The sequence below is a fragment of the Myxocyprinus asiaticus genome, chromosome 37, assembly GCF_019703515.2.
Source record: "Myxocyprinus asiaticus isolate MX2 ecotype Aquarium Trade chromosome 37, UBuf_Myxa_2, whole genome shotgun sequence".
NCBI classification, from domain to species: domain Eukaryota; kingdom Metazoa; phylum Chordata; class Actinopteri; order Cypriniformes; family Catostomidae; genus Myxocyprinus; species Myxocyprinus asiaticus.
Genome location: NC_059380.1, coordinates 39,765,822 through 39,786,050, shown reverse-complemented (window position 1 = coordinate 39,786,050; position 20,229 = coordinate 39,765,822). Strand labels below are relative to the sequence as shown.

The window sequence follows — 20,229 nt, the reverse complement described above, 5'->3', positions numbered from 1 at the left end:
AATTAGAATTTTTACCTCAAATATTTTCAAAATTCGAATAATATTCAAATTTTAAAGTCAGCTGATTCTTAAACTGACACCGTTTCCTTAGTCCACAAGAGGGCGCACTAAATACATAAACCATACTGCACCGTTATATTGCATAGAACATTCCTGGCTGTTAAAAAAAAGAGCATTTCATTTTCAACTAATGTGCATAAAATAAATACGTTTTAGTGGGTCCATATTCTCAAATGTTAGGTCAAAATTCAAATGTGGGGGTAAACACTTCAATAGACAGTTCACATGGAGTTGCACTTACTGATGCCACAGTATATAACCCCTGACTCAAACTTCATAATAACAGCAAAATACCACATTGTTTTTTATTCATTACAGTGTATGTAGTGTAGCAATATTCACAGATAGCAGAGGTATTCGGCTGAACTCGGTGGTGAAGCGGCTCAGACCATGAGCACAGGCCAGGGGCTGTTCAATCAGACTGAACACAACAGACTGGAACTGAACATGAGAAACTCGAGACACACATTTCCAAGTTGAACATCTTCCCTGACAAAGCATTTAAACAACTCATTGCTTAATCTGAGAAATGCTTATAAGAGAGCAAGACGCAATGGCCAGAGACCTCCACCAACTGTAAGGGGCTGCTCACACCGAATGCTTTTGCAACCATCCATTTGTATTTCTATGTAAACACACACTAAATGAATGTCTGTTTCACTTTGTTTTTGTTTCTTCAGCAGGGGCGCTGGTTTTTTAGATGCTGTGTCTAAATAAAAATACCTTTAAAAAGCATCATGAGACACCTGCTTTCTGTTAAACTGTATTTGCTGTGCTGTGTCTAGCCTTTTTTAGCGCAAGAATGCGATCGATCTGAAGTCATCTTAAGTTCTTGGCACACAAATTCAAATGCACTGTTTAAACTTTCGAGGGTGCATTTTTTTTCTTAAATTCGACAAATATTCCAATTTCGAATTTTAATTTAATGTGTGACAGCCCTAGCTCACACAGTCAGTGTTTGGGATTGACAACCGTATTTACTTACAGGTTTGAGTCTTGAAATGGCCTGTTCATATATCAGTTTACAGTAGCAGTTTGAATACTGTCTGTATGAACAAACAACCAAAGTCAAGCCCATATATTCTAACCAGAGGTGGACAAAGTACACAACTCCATTACTTGAGTGAAAGTACAGATACTACTGGTCAAATATTACTCCATTACAAGTGAAAGTTGTAAAGACAGATTTTTACTTAAGTAAAAGTACAGAAGTACTTGGATTTAAAAGTACTCAAGTATCAAAAGTAATTTTCCTTTTTTATGTCAACACATTATTTCATTATTGTTGCATCGTTGTATGTAATACTTACAATATCTTATGCCTCTGAAGCAACCTACTGAATACACTGACTAGATTCTGGACAAACTGAGAATCACTATGTTTTTGTTTCAAATAAAGATCATGATTCTCCCACGATTCTGAACGCCAACTAAAGAAAATAACATGTAATTTACTAGAGGTTCTGACAAAATATTAATTGCTGCAGTCTATTTTAAAAAAATTAATTGATTCGAATGAATTATTTAAAAAAAAAAATCTGTTTGAATGATTCAATGACTCACTCAAATACTTCACTTGTTTCATTACTGGATGAATCAGCATTTTTGAACGAATGTCTTGAATGAATGATTCAATAACAAAAAAACACTTTAAAAGTCACTTGTCCCCACCTGGTGGCGAAACAATGTAATCGGTACAATCATTAGTTCAAGCGTCAAGTACCTTTCAAAAGGTGTTTGCCCTATTTTGATTGTAGACATCAGTGTTTATACGCAAACTGTAAACTTTTATCCCAGTACTTCTGTGATAATTTGAATATTTGTAACGCAGAAAGAAATAATGATACTGTGTGGTAGAAAAGACTGTTTATGAAGCTGTTTCACACCTACACATGATAACTGCTCTCTCAGGCTCAGGGGCAGCACCAACGCAGATCTGAATGTTCCGGTTTTTGTCAAAGGTTTAATAGACAGGTGAATCATTATCATTTAGGAAAGAGATTGTGTGGGTGTTTGAATCGAGATCGCAATCTTTTTATGATTTAATCATGCAGCTCTACACATAACTATAGTAATTATGCAAGGTAACAAAAAAAAAATAAAATAAGTTAATATCTTGTAACTTTTAACTCTTAAGCTCATTTACATATGAATTCACGCTTTTGCATGCCAACTAACATCATTGTCGAACCTTACCTATGCGTTAGCGGTGTATCCACAAGGCTATGGCAACTTGGTGGGCAAATCCATAAAAAGTAATTTGACTGACCATACTTCATAATGAAACTTTAGCTCTAAAGCAGAGATAATTTCAAGCTTTCACAAGAAATTAAGTTTACATTCCTCAATATGCTTCCGCAGGTTGGACGGCGAGTTTTTGAAGGCTGTGATATGGTTAGTTTTAGGCAAACAAAGCAAACATTTAAAACTAAACGAATCTTTAACGTTTTCAGAAAACTGGAACATATTTTCTAAGTATGGCCATGGGTGCGCGCACTACGCCGAGGAACTGCCGTCTTCCATTTTGCCAACTGATCAGTGTTCAAAAAATGCTGGGAAATCTTTGAACTTCACGACACGTGTCCCTACAAGAGTGATTACTGACAGGCTGTCTGTCACCTGCAAAAAAAACAATCATGTTTTAGAGAAGAAAATAAATCATCCACTGATTTTCAAAGCTGCTACATAGTAACTACTTTCTACTCGAGGACCTTGATAGAGATGTAGTGGAGTGAAAAGTACGATATTTGTCTTTCAAATGTAGTGAAGTTAAAAGTCACAAGTTTCCAGAAAAAATAACTCAAGTAAAGTACAGATACTCAAAGTGTACTTAAGTACAGTACTCAAGTAAATGTATTTCGTTACTGTCCACCTCTGATTCTAACAGCTGTAACCATTGTGACAGTGACTAAAGTAAATATCAAAGATGGTGACGTCCACCGGCATGTCTAATCACAATTGACGCTGCGTTATTAAATAAACAAGTCCAATCGAGGCGTGAGTTCATCCATCACATCATAATTAACCGACAGCAGCTTTGAATGCTTTTTAACCGCATGCAGAGCGCAGCTTGTGTGTCACACGGCTCGTGCCCATGATCAGCCGGTGGAAAACAGTGGCTGAATCTTTGGATGACAAGCAGCTAATATCTATAACGATATAATATAGTTAACAAAACCCCACATGAAACACACGAGACACACGTGTGTACAGTGGAGCGTAGCTCTCTCACACTAAATGATGTGACTGACATCTAGTTGTCCAGAACGGTCCAGAAAATGCGGTTGTGAGTCCTGAAAATTTGCGGGTGTCAGTTCAGTTATAGACTGTGGTTGTCATGAGGTTTAATGATAGTGCCATATTAATCTACTACATATAATGCTGAATATGTATAATGATGCTATGCCATGTCAAATGTCATGTCTGATTTGATTTCATTAGTACATTTCAGTTGGGGTTTAAGTACATTATTTAACTGGATGAGCATGCACTTCCATTATGTATTTTTGAAAAGAATATTTAGATATAATCTGAGACAATATAATTTTAGAAAAATCCAGCTTTAATTTAAAATATTTTAATGCATGTAATCAGTGACAGTGTGTAAGCAGAATGCATCTAACATTATTCCATATTTTCAGCAAAGCTAATCATTAGCTAATATTCCATTTGGTGTCATCATTGCCCTGATCTAGGCTGATTTTTAATCTCAGAGCTATATTTTTAAATGTTTTGCATATGTCTTTAAAGTAGTAGCAGAATAATAATAATAATAATAAAACTTTCAATTTTAACTTTTCTTGTTTCAGGCTAAGTTTAAAGAATCGTAAACTGAACCAAACCTTGAGAACCGTTAAACCTCTATGGCTTATAAATCTCTCATATTTCATATATTGTTACAAAATATTTCATTAGCTCTTTTTATCAACTTTTTCTTCATTATGACAGGTTTTGTACTTTTTCTTATTTATGTTTTTTTACATATTTTTAAAAATATATATATATTTTTACTGATAGAATGATTAATTTAACTGAGCTTAAACCAGGCCAATGGGGGGCACTCCCTGCAGGGAAAAAGATTATAATAATGACATAATAAATTAATAACCACTTACTTGATCTGAACAAAATAGGTGTCATTTTAAAGCCTTGAATCTGGAATTACAATGCAATTAGCTGATCTGACCAATTCTTAAAAAATGCTTTTTAATTTTTTGCCAAATTAGAACTGTTTCATTCTCATCATTTTCAAATTTGTTATCACAACAATTATATTCAGAGTTGGTAAAACTATAAAAAAGATGAGATGGTGGGCCTGGGTAGTTCAGCGATTATTGATGCTGACTATCACCCCTGGAGTCGCGAGTTCGAATCCTGGGTGTGCTGAGTGACTCCAGCCAGGTCTCCTAAGCAACCAAATTGACCCGGTTGCTAAGGGAGGGTGGAGTCACATGGGGTAACCACCTCGTGGTCGCGATTAGTGGTTCTTGCTCTCGGTGGGGCGCGTGGTGAGTTCTGTGTGGATCACAGAGAGTAGCATGAGTCTCCACATGCTGTGAGTCTACGCGGTGTCATGCACAACGAGCCACGTAATAAGATGCGCGGATTGACGGTCTCAGAAGTCGCCCGGATTGAGGTAACCACGCTACCACGAGGACCTACTAAGTAGTGGGAATTGGGCATTCCAAATTGGGAGAAAAGGGGATAAAATAAATAAATTTAAAAAAGATGATAGCCATGTGTTAAATATCGTTGGAAAGGTCTCAATTAGTAAAATGCAATGAGCAAATTTGTTTCACTCAAAGGCCAAACTGCAGTGAGTATTAGTGTATGAAATTCCCACAGACACACATAAATATAATAAACAGGAGTGACTTTGTCACATTTTCCCTTATTACTTCCTGAAACATACATATAATATAGACAATTATGTATCGTAATTTACAGCAGATAATCCAGATTCAAACGAGCCTAAACGCAACACAAGTAGATCTTGAAATATTCCTCAGAGTTTACATGGAAAGACGATGCACAAGAGGGTGCTCAACACATGGTTTGTGTGTGTGTGTGTGTGTGTGAGTGTGTGTGTGTGTGTGTGTGTGTGTACGCGTGCGCATGTCCAAGGACTTTGTGCAAACACACATCCAGATACAGGTGCATCTCAATAAATTAGAATGTCGTGGAAAAGTTCATTTATTTCAGTAATTCAACTCAAATTGTGAAACTCGTGTATTAAATAAATTCGGTGCACACAGACTGAAGTAGTTTAAGTCTTTGGTTCTTTTAATTGTGATGATTTTGGCTCACATTTAACAAAAACCCACCAATTCACTATCTCAAAAAATAATAATACATCATAAGACCAATAAAAAAAACATTTTTAGTGAATTGTTGGCCTTCTGGAAAGTATGTTCATTGACTGTATATGTACTCAATACTTGGTAGGGGCTCCTTTTGCTTTAATTACTGCCTCAATTCGGCATGGCATGGAGGTGATCAGTTTGTGGCACTGCTGAGGTGGTATGGATGCCCAGGTTTCTTTGACAGTGGCCTTCAGCTCATCTGCATTTTTTGGTCTCTTGTTTCTCATTTTCCTCTTGACAATACCCCATAGATTCTCTATGGGGTTCAGGTCTGGTGAGTTTGCTGGCCAGTCAAGCACACCAACACCATGGTCATTTAACCAACTTTTGGTGCTTTTGGCAGTGTGGGCAGGTGCCAAATCCTGCTGGAAAATGAAATCAGCATCTTTAAAAAGCTGGTCAGCAGAAGGAAGCATGAAGTGCTCAAATTTCTTGGTAAACGGGTGCAGTGACTTTGGTTTTCAAAAAACACAATGGACCAACACCAGCAGATGACATTGCACCCCAAATCATCACAGACTGTGGAAACTTAACACTGGACTTCAAGCAACTTGGGCTATGAGCTTCTCCACCCTTCCTCCAGACTCTAGGACCTTGGTTTCCAAATGAAATACAAAACTTGCTCTCATCTGAAAAGAGGACTTTGGACCACTGGGCAACAGTCCAGTTCTTCTTCTCCTTAGCCCAGGTAAGACGCCTCTGACGTTGTCTGTGGTTCAGGAGTGGCTTAACAAGAGGAATACGACAACTGTAGCCAAATTCCTTGACACGTCTGTGTGTGGTGGCTCTTGATGCCTTGACCCCAGCCTCAGTCCATTCCTTGTGAAGTTCACCCAAATTCTTGAATCGATTTTGCTTGACAATCCTCATAAGGCTGCGGTTCTCTCGGTTGGTTGTGCATCTTTTTCTTCCACACTTTTTCCTTCCACTCAACTTTCTGTTAACATGCTTGGATACAGCACTCTGTGAACAGCCAGCTTCTTTGGCAATGAATGTTTGTGGCTTACCCTCCTTGTGAAGGGTGTCAATGGTTGTCTTCTGGACAACTGTCAGATCAGCAGTCTTCCCCATGATTGTGTAGCCTAGTGAACCAAACTGAGAGACCATTTTGAAGGCTCAGGAAACCTTTGCAGGTGTTTTGAGTTGATTAGCTGATTGGCATGTCACCATATTCTCATTTTTTGAGACAGTGAATTGGTGGGTTTTTGTTAAATGTGAGCCAAAATCACCACAATTAAAAAAACCAAAGACTTGAACTACTTCAGTCTGTATGCATTGAATTTATATAATACACGAGTTTCACAATTTGAGTTGAATTACTGAAATAAATTAACTTTTCCATGACATTCTAATTTATTGAGATGCACCTGTGTGTGCTCATCTAAAGGATTGGGATGCTCCTGAACACTTAATATTTCTGTATTTATATTTGAATCCAATCATTTCCAATGGCTGGTCATTTTTGACCGGGAACACAACAAGTGTAACAAAGTGAAATAAAACGAATAAAATGGTCAAATTTGTTTGTGTTTTCAGATACCAAATGTGAACAAAGTCAAGGAATTTTATTCCAATTGGATTAAGTAAAAAAAAAAAAAAAAAAAAAAAAAAAAAAAAAGGTTGTCCGGATCAAAATGACCAGAACACACCATAAAGGTTAAACAAAAGGGAACGATGGTTGAAAAGAGGAGGAACTGACTAAGAGATGAAACAAAATCATACCACATTTACTACATAATGTGTACATAGTTTACAGAGTTCAACAGGTTTACTGTCACAACAATACACGTTACGTCACATTTTTAAGGCAGTAGTTCTGTAGTTCAGTGCGTAATTTATTTAGTATGGTATAATACAATTATCTGACAAATTATTTGACAAATATAATTGCTTACAATCATGATTTGGACAAATTAATCAATTAAATGTTAGTGAACCCAAAGGCAATAAAAACTAATTTCTATTGCCTAAATTTGCTTAGGTTGCTGAAAATAACCCCGTAACATCCTTGTGTGCTGACCAGGCATGCTCTTGACTAATTTTGTATATGCCAACTGCACCATCTCTGCTCAGGCATTTGATTGAGCATAATAAAACAATTATCAAGGGAGCTGGAAGCCTGGCTTTGGACTAGAACTGTGCAATGTAGCAAAACAAATTCTAAATGTTTTTCAGCCTTTTGACAATATTATATATATGTATATTCATACTTGCACTGAATTCGGTGTAGATTCAAAGGAACCAGCTCATAAGAGTCATTCATTTGGGAATCAGACTACACTGGTTGCACTGTTTGTTTCACGCTGCTGATTTATTAGCAGTGTTGCAGTGCCGCTAAATGGTAGCGCAGAAACACTGTCAGAGTATTTTACTCTGGTGTTCCCTCCACATCGGTGGAAAATTGCATGTTTGGGAACAGTAAACAGATATACAAGTATGAAAATAAACATTTTCAGGTATTTTTAAAAATATGGAGCCGGTTCTAAATAAGAACTGGTTACTGGTTCCTAACCCTAAGCACAAGTCACTTGACATCAGCATCCCCCACCATGCATCATGCTGGCATCACTGTCAACAGGTTCATCAGGTTCAGCTTAACTACACAATGAATGTTGTCCCCTTCAATACAATAAGATCAAGGTTGGGTGATACAAGACCAAAAATGACCTATATTCATGAGGGTGCAGCTCAGGCTAACAATAATTTTACTTCACATAACATGTGAGTGGCTTATGATTGGCCAAGAGCAGAGAGGGGTCACTTACAGACTCATTCTCCATCAGAATAGGAGTGAAATGCTATACAGTATGTGTCTTTGTTAGAAGCTCGGCTTTCCGAGTGTCTATCTGACATCACCACTTCACAACCTGTGGGCTGTCTCACGTCACCCCTCCTCGCTTTAAGAAAACACGTTGATTGACAGCAACCGCAAGATCGAAAATCTCGCAAAAGATTATCAATATGATGGTGCCGACACGTAACCTATGTTTACAACATCTCATTAAGAAACAACACAGATCAGTTCTGTAGCACTTATGTGTCAGGGCTGTTCTGATTCAGACATACAGTACCACCTTTATCAAAGCCAGAAAACAACAATATTACACAAGCATCTAAATTAGAATCTGCAGAATCTTTTCTCTGGTCCCCATGGTGACAGATCAAGACATATCAGTCAGACAGTCACATGTTTAGTGCTATGACCTTGTGTGATGTCTCTGAAATGCAGCACCAGAGGGTCTACAATTAGGGCTGTCATGATTATGAAACATGGGTGACAATTAACTGTAATACAAATTATATGATAAATTATATTACTAGGGATGGGTACTGCTACAGATTTTACGATTTGATTTAATCCCAATTTATTTGGATGGGTGTCCGTTTATCTCACATTAGAAATAATTTAAGCTTAAGCTGTTTATTATACAGGGGACCTCCTAACTTGGTACATTACAAAAATATAAATGTTATTTTATCATTAGTTTTTCAACATTAATCACATTTTAGCTTTTTAAAAATGCACAAATTTGATGATAAATATAATTTCATAATTATATAAATATAATTTCTTGAAATTGCAAATTACATTGCATAGATATATTTTGTTACATGTTTTTTTGTTTACATGAATAATTTGTACTATTTACAAGTATTCACACTGATATGCAAAACAAGTGCAAAAATGGTACCATCTCCTTAAGAATAGCGGCAGTTCAGCAAGTGTCTCAGAAGTGTTTTGATTGAGGGCACATTAACAAGAGTGGAGTCACACAGCTTTGACTGTAAAGAATAAAAAGCGTATAAAAGAGACAATATTCAATGAAAAATGGATTGTGTGGATCTTGTCTTTGGACACACATTACACAGAAATGATTCAAACAAAACTTTTACTCTCAACATGCAGAAAAAGGATCTGGGTGCGGAAATTCTTCAATATATTACTCAAACGCTGGCGAAAGAAATCTGGAAAAATAATTGGCTTATCACAGACATTTTTAGTCGCTTTGCTCGAAATTTGGTTGCATATGCAAGTGATTTAAGCATTTAAGAAACTATATTGGGATCTTCAAATGAAGACTGTGATGGATTGCAAACTTCTTAACCACCCTTACCACACATCACAACCCTTTTAGATTTTAGAAAAAAACAAACAAACATGGATTTACTGTAGTAACACTTAACTGTATTAACTATGGTATTTTGGCAAAAATGTAGTGTATTCATAATCATAAGAATATACTTAATATTAATATTTTAATCAATTTAATACGTTAGGGGAATAAGGAATTATAATTCATTTGTTGTAAGTTTCAAAATATAGTTTTTCTGTTTTTCACAACAAAAATACCATAGTTTGTTTAACAGAAACCAATTGTAGTGAGGAGCCATGCAGGGTTTTACCTGTGGTTTCCATGGTCTTATTACAAATACCACAGTTAAAGTTATGTATATGGAAGAACATTGGCAAATTTTCATAAGGGCAAGAACAAAGAAGAGTCAAGGTCTTAAAAGCCTGGCAGGGCTCCACAATGCGAGCATATCTCTCGCTTTTGCAAGTAAAAATTACTGCGTGCTAATGTGGAAAAATATTTTGACACATCGGTGTGTGACATTTGAACAGACACCCCAACAACTGAACTTGTATTGTAGCCCACAATCAGAATAAAATAAAACCCCATTGCATCTAACATCATATACAAAGAACTTTTAAAAGTGGCGCGTTAGTTATTTGTGTTTTAAAAGTGCAGTTTTCTCACTCTCTTCTGGCTGCGAGTGCTCTCTCTCTCTCTCTCTCTCTCTCTCACACACACACACACACACACACACACACACACGCGCACAGAGACAGAGAGAGAGTGAAGCTGCATAGGCGTACATTATATACCACAAAAAGATTGTTTAAGCAACGTTTCTTGTTTTTTTTACTGTCAAAATGACAGACAGCGTTTTGAATTATGACTGATTGACTGATGTTTTAAACATGGTGCTTATGCACAAGATAAACAGTGAAACACGGTGCAATGGTCAAAGACATCCGTCTTGCACGTTTTCATAGAACAATAATTAAAAAACGGCATGTATGGATGCAGAAATGCATCTTGAATAAAATTGTGAGGTTGTTTGTGTGCGCATCGTAGAAAATATATTGTTAACATTTCATAACTTTCATGAAGAATATTACCATTAAATATTTTTGCGTTATACAAGAGTTAAAACTGAAAAGAAAAAAGAAAATAGTTTTAATACTTTAGAATATTCATGAACTACTAATCTAAGAGTTACCTATAATGTTTGTTAATGTCAAATTAGAGTATAAAGTTTCATCAACAGGCCTATATTTTTGTTTATTAGATGCTCATGAAGGTGATCGTCAGGTCAGATGTTTGGTGCTGCTTTTAAGGTTAACTAAACTAACTTAAAAATTGCTTGAAAAATGTTTCAGAAAATGTGTCCTTTGACATGTCAAGCTTCTGTTCTTTCTGAATTCTGTAGTAATTCTAAATGCCTTATTGTGCATATGTATGTTGTGACACATGAACAGTTACATAATTCTTAAACTGAACTCCATCTGTGCCCCTACATTTTTCCACTTAGGGGCACGAGCGCTCCTTAACAAAAATGTTAGCCTTGAGCCTATCTGGACCTTTGTTAATTTATGGACCAAATATCAGTTTTCCTTCTGGGTAAAATCAGAGTAATTTAGTGTAATACAAATTAGGTGTTACATTTTTACAGATGTTAATGTTGCAAAATGTAAAAATCTGTACATTTACATCTGTATCACAACTCCAAAATCCATGCTTTACTGACAAATGAGCATTTCAACTGGACAAAAAACAAATGCAATTTTATTGGTAACTGCACTTATCTGTGCAATGCAATAACAATATCACTGGTGCCATCAAATCAGGTGCTGGTGCCACTTCTCATGTTAGTTTGAAGCCCTGCCAAAGTCTTTTTGATATTCTGGTCTCTCAATATGTTTCAGGCATATTTTATTTTTTGTCTGCCTGCTTTATCGTTTAAGTAATACTACACCTTTCCTCAACGAGCCTCACAAATTCAGGTATCATTCACGTCCGTAGCACAACTAGTTGAGTCATGTTCTAAAGTTTAATACTTCAGTTAGGAGTTAAAATCCCTACCCTAAGAATGAGAAATAGTAAAAGTCATGCTTGCTTTAGCAAACACCTCTAATGACACAGCATATTTAGTTCAATTTGCTCTTACTAACGGTTTAACTGACTGTATTTTCAGGTTTTTGTGGTAGTGTAGGACACTTGATGTTTCAGTTTTTAACTCTAATTACAAAGAAAGTGCCCGTGTGTGTGAGAAAGTGTCAAGTTGTAGCGGTTCAGGGAGGTTACAGGTCCCCTTCATTTATCAACAGTCGGAACATTAAATATTCATGAAATATGCTGGTACACCACTGCAAAAGCACCTGCAACTGTCAGCAATCTCACTGTGGTTGTCAAGCGGCTACTGCACAGGAGGCGTGTGTGTACGAGAGAGAAAGGGTTCATTTTTTTGTCAAGGACTTGCACCCACATCTCATCCAAAGAGCACATTACCATTCCAAAAGAAGTCTGTCATTGCCACCAGCTCCTCCTTTCTCTAATGGTCTTAAACAGCTAAAACCTCTAATATACACCTCAAACTGGTGCCAGTATTCCTGAGAACAGTGTAAAATCCTTCATTTACCCTTAAAAAAAAAAAACTGCTTTATTCAACTTATAATGCAACATATAACAGGGTAAAATGCGAGTTTGTGCACAGAGGGAAGGTTTTACATAGCTGTAAGTGCACAGAAAGGCAGTATTAGAGCCTGTACAAACAAGTGCAGAGAAGATTTGTGCAATTAACACATCCCGGACAAATAATTAAAAGGAGAACATGGGGAGGAAGGAGATGGACCATCCGCTGCAGTTCAACTGGTGAAATGTTTGTCTTTACCGCAAGCAAGTCTCTGTTAAACTTAAGGCAATTCAATGAACGAGCATGCACGCATCCATGTCAAAGCAAACAGAACGGAGTAAGGGAGCACAATCATTTGCTTAAATTAAGCAGTCTGATCCTTTTTTTGTGTGCGTGTGTGGAAAAACTAGGCTATAGGGCTGGGCGATAGGAGGATGTATTCAGATATAGACGATCATTGACAGACGATGTTCAATAATATCTGGAAATTAAAAAAAACTTTGAGCTGGGATGTCGCCAAAAATATTAAACAGTAGCCCAGGTTTTAAAATTAGCACTTGCGAGTAGGGTTGCAGGTATACCGGTTTCATGGTATACCACGGTATGAAAACTGACGGTTATCATACCATGTAAATTAGCTTATCTACGGTATTGAGGAAAAAAAATGCAACTGGACGGAGAATCTCACCTGCGCTTGCGCATCTCCTTTCCTCCTCAACTGCCTGTCAGACTCATCAACTTGCCCCCCACACACACATGCAGCAGAGACAATGTCAGGGAGAAGCGAGGGGGTCTGACATAAGTGTGTGTGAGAGTTAGAGCAGTGTTTCTCAACTGGTAGGTCGCAGATCTATTCGGACTGGGTCGCGGACAGCAGGGAAAGAACAATGCCATAGTTCTCCCATTGAAGATTGTGGCAGCGGGGGCGTGGTCAAGCATCTCTCCGGAGAGAGAGAAAGCGGTAAGGGTGCTTACACCTGAGCTAAATTATGTCTAACACCTGTCTCTAATTTCAGTGAGCACGGGGAGAGCGGCATAAAGAGGGCCACGCAGCACTCAGAAGAGAGAGAGAGCCTAGGTACTAGAGACCTCATTGTGAAGCCAAGAGCTGATTAATGCGTAGCTGAGAGTTTATTTTTCTGAAATAGTTATTTATGTTTAGACCGAATTATTGAACACGGTGAAAGCCCTGGAAGAGTGCATTTGCTGCAGTGGGGAGAATAAAAGGCTTACCTGAACCACAAAAATCTGCTTCTGGCCTCCTCCTTTAACCGAGAAGTGTTACACTGGTGCCGAAACCCGGGAAAGGTTTGAAGATGGACGGAAGTTGCCCCATAGAGTCATCCAAGCCCTCGCCAGCCTACATCAGAACCACCAACAAACGCTGCTTGAGCTCCGACAAGATCAAGACCGCCGGTTTGTCGAGCTCATGCATGCTCAAGCCGAGGACCGGCAGGCGATCCGGAGCCTCCTCAGCCAGGGGGCATCCTCAGCCGCGACCCCGGACACTCCCACGCCGTTACCCCCGCCAGCATTACAGAAAATGGGGCCTGGTTCAACCCGAGGCATTGGTCACAACCAAAACGGTGAAGGTGAAATGTGTACACGGGGATATTCACAAGTATCCGGTGGTGACCCTGACAATTAAATTTCGGGGGAAAAAGCATAGCGTGGAGGATGCGGTTAGTTCCCGCCTCACCCATCCGCTGATTTTGGGGACTGATTGGCCTGATTTTAGAGTTTTATTAAAGGGAATTTGCGCGGATGGGCCCTGTATGAAAATAGGGAGATGTGTGATGTGTGATGCTCTGGCAGGGGAGGCGGAGCCGGGGCCGTCCTCGACAGCTCCACGTCATGATGACGAGAGAGGGGGAGAGGCTGCAGCCCCTCCCTTTCTCAGGGAATTCCCTGACGGGGATTTCCCTTTGGAGCAATCGCGAGACGAAACCCTCAAACACGCCTTCGACAAAGTGAGAGTCATCGATGGTCAACGACTCCAGCCTGACATCGCACTTTCATACCCCTATTTTGCAATTATAAATGAGCGGTTGTATCGAGTGACACAGGACACTCGGACCAAAGAGGATACAACCCAACTGTTGATTCCAAGGAGCCGTCGGGAAATGGTATTCCAGGCGGCTCATTATAATCCCATGGCGGGTCACCTAGGAGAAAGGAAAACATTGAACCGTCTAATAGCCCGTTTCTATTGGCCGGGCATTGGCGGCGATGTCCGCAGGTGGTGTGCGGCATGCCGCAAATGCCAGCTGGTTAACCCACCGGCCACCCCAAAAGCGCCATTGCGCCCTCTCCCTCTGATCGAGGTCCCCTTTGAGAGAATTGGAATGGACCTCGTCGGGCCATTAGAATGGTCAGCACGCGGACATCGCTTTGTATTGGTCCTAGTGGACTATGCAACACGATATCCGGAAGCAGTGCCTCTTCGCAACATCTCAGCACGCAGTGTTGCGGAGGCACTCTTCAAAATAATCTCCCGGGTGGGGATTCCGAAAGAAATCCTCACCGGTCAAGGCACAACATTTATGTCACGAACACTACGCGAACTGTACGAGCTGTTAAATATTAAATCGATTCGCACCAGTGTATATCATCCTCAAACGGATGGCCTGGTGGAACGATTTAATAAAACACTCAAAAACATGATTCGTAAGTTTGTGCACGATGATTCCAGAAATTGGGATAAATGGCTCAACCCCCTGTTATTTGCAGTACGAGGTCCCGCAAGCCTCCACTGGCTTCTCCCCATTCGAGCTGCTGTATTGGCGACGCCCACGCGGCGTGCTTGATGTATTGCGAGAGGCCTGGGAGGAAGGACCTTCAAACAGTAAAAATGAAATTCAGTACGTTCTTTATCTTAGAGCACAACTCCACACCTTGGGGCAACTAACACAGGAGAATTTGCTCCAAGCTCAAGAATGACAGCGCCGACTGTATGACAGGGGAACTCAGCTAAGGGAATTTGCACCGGGAGATAAAGTGCTTGTATTGCTTCCCACATCGAGCTCTAAATTACTTGCCAAGTGGCAAGGACCCTTTGAGGTCACACGATGAGTGGGAGATCTCGATTATGAGGTTAAACGAACCGATAGAGGGGACGCACGTCAAATATACCACCTCAATCTCCTGAAATTGTGGAGGGAGGCGGTCCCCGTGACGTTGGCTACGGTAGTTCCCGAGAAGGCAGAGCTCGGACCAGAGGTGAGTTCAAAACATAATCAGTTCACCCCGGTCATTTGCGGAGACCACCTCTCATCGAGCCAACTTGCGGAGGTTGCTAGGTTGCAACAGGAGTTCGCAGATGTGTTCTCCCCTCTACCGGGATGTACAAACCTCATCCATCACCACATCGAGACCGAGCCGGGGGTCGTGGTACGTAGCTGCCCCTATCGATTACCCGAACACAAGAAGAAAATCGTTCGGGCAGAATTGGATGCGATACTTGATATGGGGGTAATAGAAGAATCCCACAGTGATTGGTCCAGCCCTGTTGTTCTAGTGCCTAAGAGCGACGGGTCTGTGCGGATTATAGGAAAGTCAATGCGGTGTCTAAATTTGATGCATATCCAATGCCTCGCGTTGATGAGTTGCTCGATCGGTTGGGCACTGCTCGTTTTTATTCGACCTTGGATTTGACGAAGGGTTATTGGCAGATCCCCTTGACACCAATTTCCCATGAGAAAACCGCCTTCTCCACACCGTTTGGATTACACCAATTTGTGACTCTTCCGTTCGGTTTGTTTGGAGCCCCAGCTACATTTCAGCGTCTCATGGACCGAATCCTCAGACCGCATTCAGCTTACGCCGCTGCCTATTTAGATGACATCATCATTTATAGCAATGATTGGCAGCGGCATATGCAACATCTGAGGGCGTTTCTGAGATCGCTGTATCGAGCGGGACTCACAGCGAATCCGAAGAAGTGCGCGATTGGACGGGTGGAGGTACGGTATCTGGGGTTCCACTTGGGGCACGGGCAGGTGCGTCCCCAAATTGACAAGACAGCGGCGATTGCGACCTGCCCGAGACCCAAGACCAAAAAGGGGGTGAGACAGTTCCTGGGGCTGGCTGGCTATTATAGAAGGTTCGTACCTAATTATTCGGACGTCACCAGCCCGCTGACTGATCTCACTAAAAAGGGAGCTCCAGATCCGGTCCAGTGGACGGAGCAGTGTCAACGGGCGTTCACGCAAGTTAAAGCTGCACTTTGCGGGGGGCCGCTTTTACATTCTCTCTCCCTTTTGTTTTACAGACAGATGCTTCAGACAGGGGGCTGGGGGCCGTACTCTCGCAGGTGGTGGAGGGGGAGGAGCGCCCGGTGCTGTACATTAGCCGTAAGCTCTCGTTAAGGGAAACTAAAGTACAGCACCGTGGAAAAGGAGTGTCTCGCCATCAAGTGGGCGGTCCTCACACTCCGATACTACCTGCTGGGGTGGGCCTTCACCCTCTGCTCGGATCACGCCCCACTCCAGTGGCTCCACCGCATAAAGATACTAATGCCCGGATCACCTGTTGGTATCTGGCTCTTCAGCCGTTTAAGTTCAAGGTGGTCCACAGACCGGGGGCACAGATGGCTGCCGCCGACTTCCTTTCCAGGAATGGGGGGGAGTGGTAGGCAGGCCGGATGCCGCCCCGGCCTGAGTCGGGCGGTGGGGATATGTGGCAGTGGGGGCGTGGTCAAGCATCTCTCCGGAGAGAGAGAAAGCGGTAAGGGTGCTTACACCTGAGCTAAATTATGTCTAACACCTGTCTCTAATTTCAGTGAGCACGGGGAGAGCGGCATAAAGAGGGCCACGCAGCACTCAGAAGAGAGAGAGAGCCTGGGTACTAGAGACCTCATTGTGAAGCCAAGAGCTGATTATTGCGTAGCTGAGAGTTTATTTTTCTGAAATAGTTATTTGTTTAGACCAAATTATTGAACACGGTGAAAGCCCTGGAAGAGTGCATTTGCTGCAGTGGGGAGAATAAAAGGCTTACCTGAACCACAAAAATCTGCTTCTTGCCTCCTCCTTTAACCGAGAAGTGTTACAAAGGTATTTCGGCGGCCGCCCAAGTGATAGCCTATTTAGGACTGCCGAGGTAGATTTAATGATAATCTCGCAATTAGCTAAAGGCTTCTCATCTGCACTTTCGCACAAGTGTAACGGAACCAGCTCGCAATCATGATATATTCTGCTCGCGCGCATGTGCAACAACCGGGCTTCCCTCGATATTGCGGCGCACAGACCTCAAAACTGATGTGACCAATTTAAATTCTAGTGAGACACTTCTAGTTTAAAGCGTTACAGAGGAAGTCAAGTCAAACCTTTCAAACAATAGGCAGCCCTGATATGCCAAACAGCACTGAGGAAAAGAGCAACACTGTTCTATGCGCTAATATTTTTCATTCTGCATCATCACCTTTACAAAATTGTTTCACGATTTCACATGAGTAAAAGTTATATTTTGACAAAATGTTATTGTTTCATATGAAATAATCTAAAAGGTAGAATCTATTAGACCTCATTTTATATCAACAGTGGCAGTTGTAGTTAAAGTTTCAAGATGTGTTTCAGCTAGTACTTATTTTTTCATAAATACTATAATTTGTTATTATTATTACTATTATTTAAGACTAGCTACACTGACCTAGTCATGGTAATGAGGAGCCTCTCCTCCTGTGTAATATGTATGTTCTGTTTGAATTATGTTTGAAATTAGGAAACAAACGGGATAATAATGGGCTCATACAAGTAAATATGCTCTTAAATTTTTAAAAGGGGGAGAGAAAACATCCTGTCGCTTTTGTTGTTGACGTCAACAACAAAAATAATGTCACTCGATGCATGTCCTTGTACTTGAAAACCATGAACAAAACTACGCAACAAAAGGAAATGCGACTCAGGATACATTAAATACAGGTTACGTTTTTATTATGGTGGGTCGCCACTTGATTTTCAATGTAAAATCTGGGTCCTGAAGCAAAACCAGTTGAGAACCATTGAGTTAAAGGTACAGACAGGAGCAGTCTGGCTGTGCTGTCGCGCACCTATAGTATATGCTAATTGTTAATAATCATAGGATATTACTTTAAAAGCTCACACAGCTCATGTTATTTTTCATTTAGTAGTTAATTTAACATGCTATGCTAATATGTAAACTAACATGCTTTAGATATATAACATGTTATAGTTACATGCTATTTTGAAAAATAGCTATTCATGTTTATAATTCGGTTTATTATTATAATTCTGTTAGCTTTCTTATTTATTATATTTATTTTATTTTCAAAAGGGAGACTTTTACACATCAATTAAAAAAAATTCTCTTCAAGTTTCAATTATAACAGTGTTTGCTCATCCAAAAAAAAAAAAAAAAAAATCCGTTTTCACTCCTTTAAGGGTCATTCTAACTGATAATAATAATTGTGTAATACCGTATACCATGATACTGTGAAACCGTGCTATTTTCTGAGACTGTTATCGTACCGTGAAAATCTCATACCTGCGAGTCGCGATCCATCAAATACGGGTTGTGTATTTCATGCGCAGTGACGGGTTATTTTGCTCATCTACCTGCCACTGTGGTGGGCAACCTGCAAGACGTCTTGGAGTGATACATGACAAGAAATGCTGTTAGACACAAAGACACGCACTTGAAGAAACACACATTATTATATTTTTAAGAACAGACGACAGAAAAGCAGTCGATGTGCGTGTCTGACGCGCTGTTTGTTCAGAGGCTCGAAGCACAATTGTGTCTCATGGAACACGTACATGTAAAGAGTTCTCACTCTTCTCCGTTTCAGTTGTCTGAAAACAGTTTGCAAGAATAGCGTCGTCTATGTGAATGCTGCAAATGACCTTAGACATTCTCAGGAGGTGCTCGGAGTTAAGTTGGCATTATTTCCACCGGAACAGTTCAAGCTTAACACGCAATGTGAATCCAACTCTGCAGGTTCACAAATCATAAAATACAAAAACCTTGAACCTAAAATGTATTTATATTTCAATTATTATTATTATGTTAACATCTAGAATTTTCTTTAGATCTTAATTTAAGTAATTTGCCACCTGTTGTAGTAGAGATATCCTTGCGTGATGGCAAATGAGTAGATAAATAAGATTTTTTTTACTACTTTGTTATTTTAATTGCTTTTTTGTTTCGTTTGAAGTGGAATTTGAATTTTAGAAATATCTCTGGATTAAGTTTGTGTTTCAATAAATGCATTTCATTTTGAAAGCAGAATCAATAAAGCAAAAACATTACATACACCCTCGGTAGTAGGGGCAGGGGGGTTCACGATGTAATCGGATATCACAATATTTTTTTATAAAATATCGTGAACATATTTCTTGCATATTGCCCAGCCCTAAAAAGCTATATATGCAATTTATATAAATATATATCAAAATATTGTTAATTGCAGCTCTAGACATCTTTACTCTAGTCGGTTGGTTAAGCCTGTCTAGGATGCAGTCAGGCTAAAGATTAAAAAAAATAAATAAAAGCAAAAAAGCAATTCAGGCCACTCAGCCTCCACGTTTATAATGCAGTAAGGCAGTTATTTTCTGTCTCTATACTGGATACAAGCAGGATACAAGTACAGCTCCTATACACTTGAATGGGGAAAGACTGAAATATCCAAAACAGTTGGTCAAAATTACGATTAAACATTTCAGCTTGACAATAAAATCTGACAAAAATGGTATCATAAATTGTACTTCTTAAGCTCAGATCACGCTTAAAACTCATGTACGTTCGAGTACACCAACAAGTGATGTCTCCATTAAAAAAGGTCATTGGCTCTTTTAACTAAGGCTCATTTGTTCAACAGCCACCTCATTCAGCGGTAGAGTTTCTCCCAGTGTAGCGCCATGTCATTAGCTTGTAATGGCCAAATATATTTCACAATGATGCGTTCCCTAAGCATGTTATAAGCAAGGTTGCCGAGGATTTTTAATATGGTCGGAGTACATTTGGAGGGCTTAAGAAAAAGGCAATATTCTTGCAAACCGCCCTAAAAATAAGGGGTGGGTAAAAATATGCATCGCTATCTTCATTTGAACAATCTCGATAATGATTCTTAAATCCCAAGACTGATCTTTTA

At 39.8% G+C, this 20,229-nt stretch overlaps 1 protein-coding gene across 5 annotated transcripts in view; it reads right to left on the bottom strand.

Moving 5' to 3' along the window:
• LOC127427856 (sarcolemmal membrane-associated protein-like) overlaps window positions 1–20,229 on the bottom strand; it is a 109,792-nt gene that overhangs the window by 64,289 nt on the left and 25,274 nt on the right. The window lies entirely within an intron of this gene.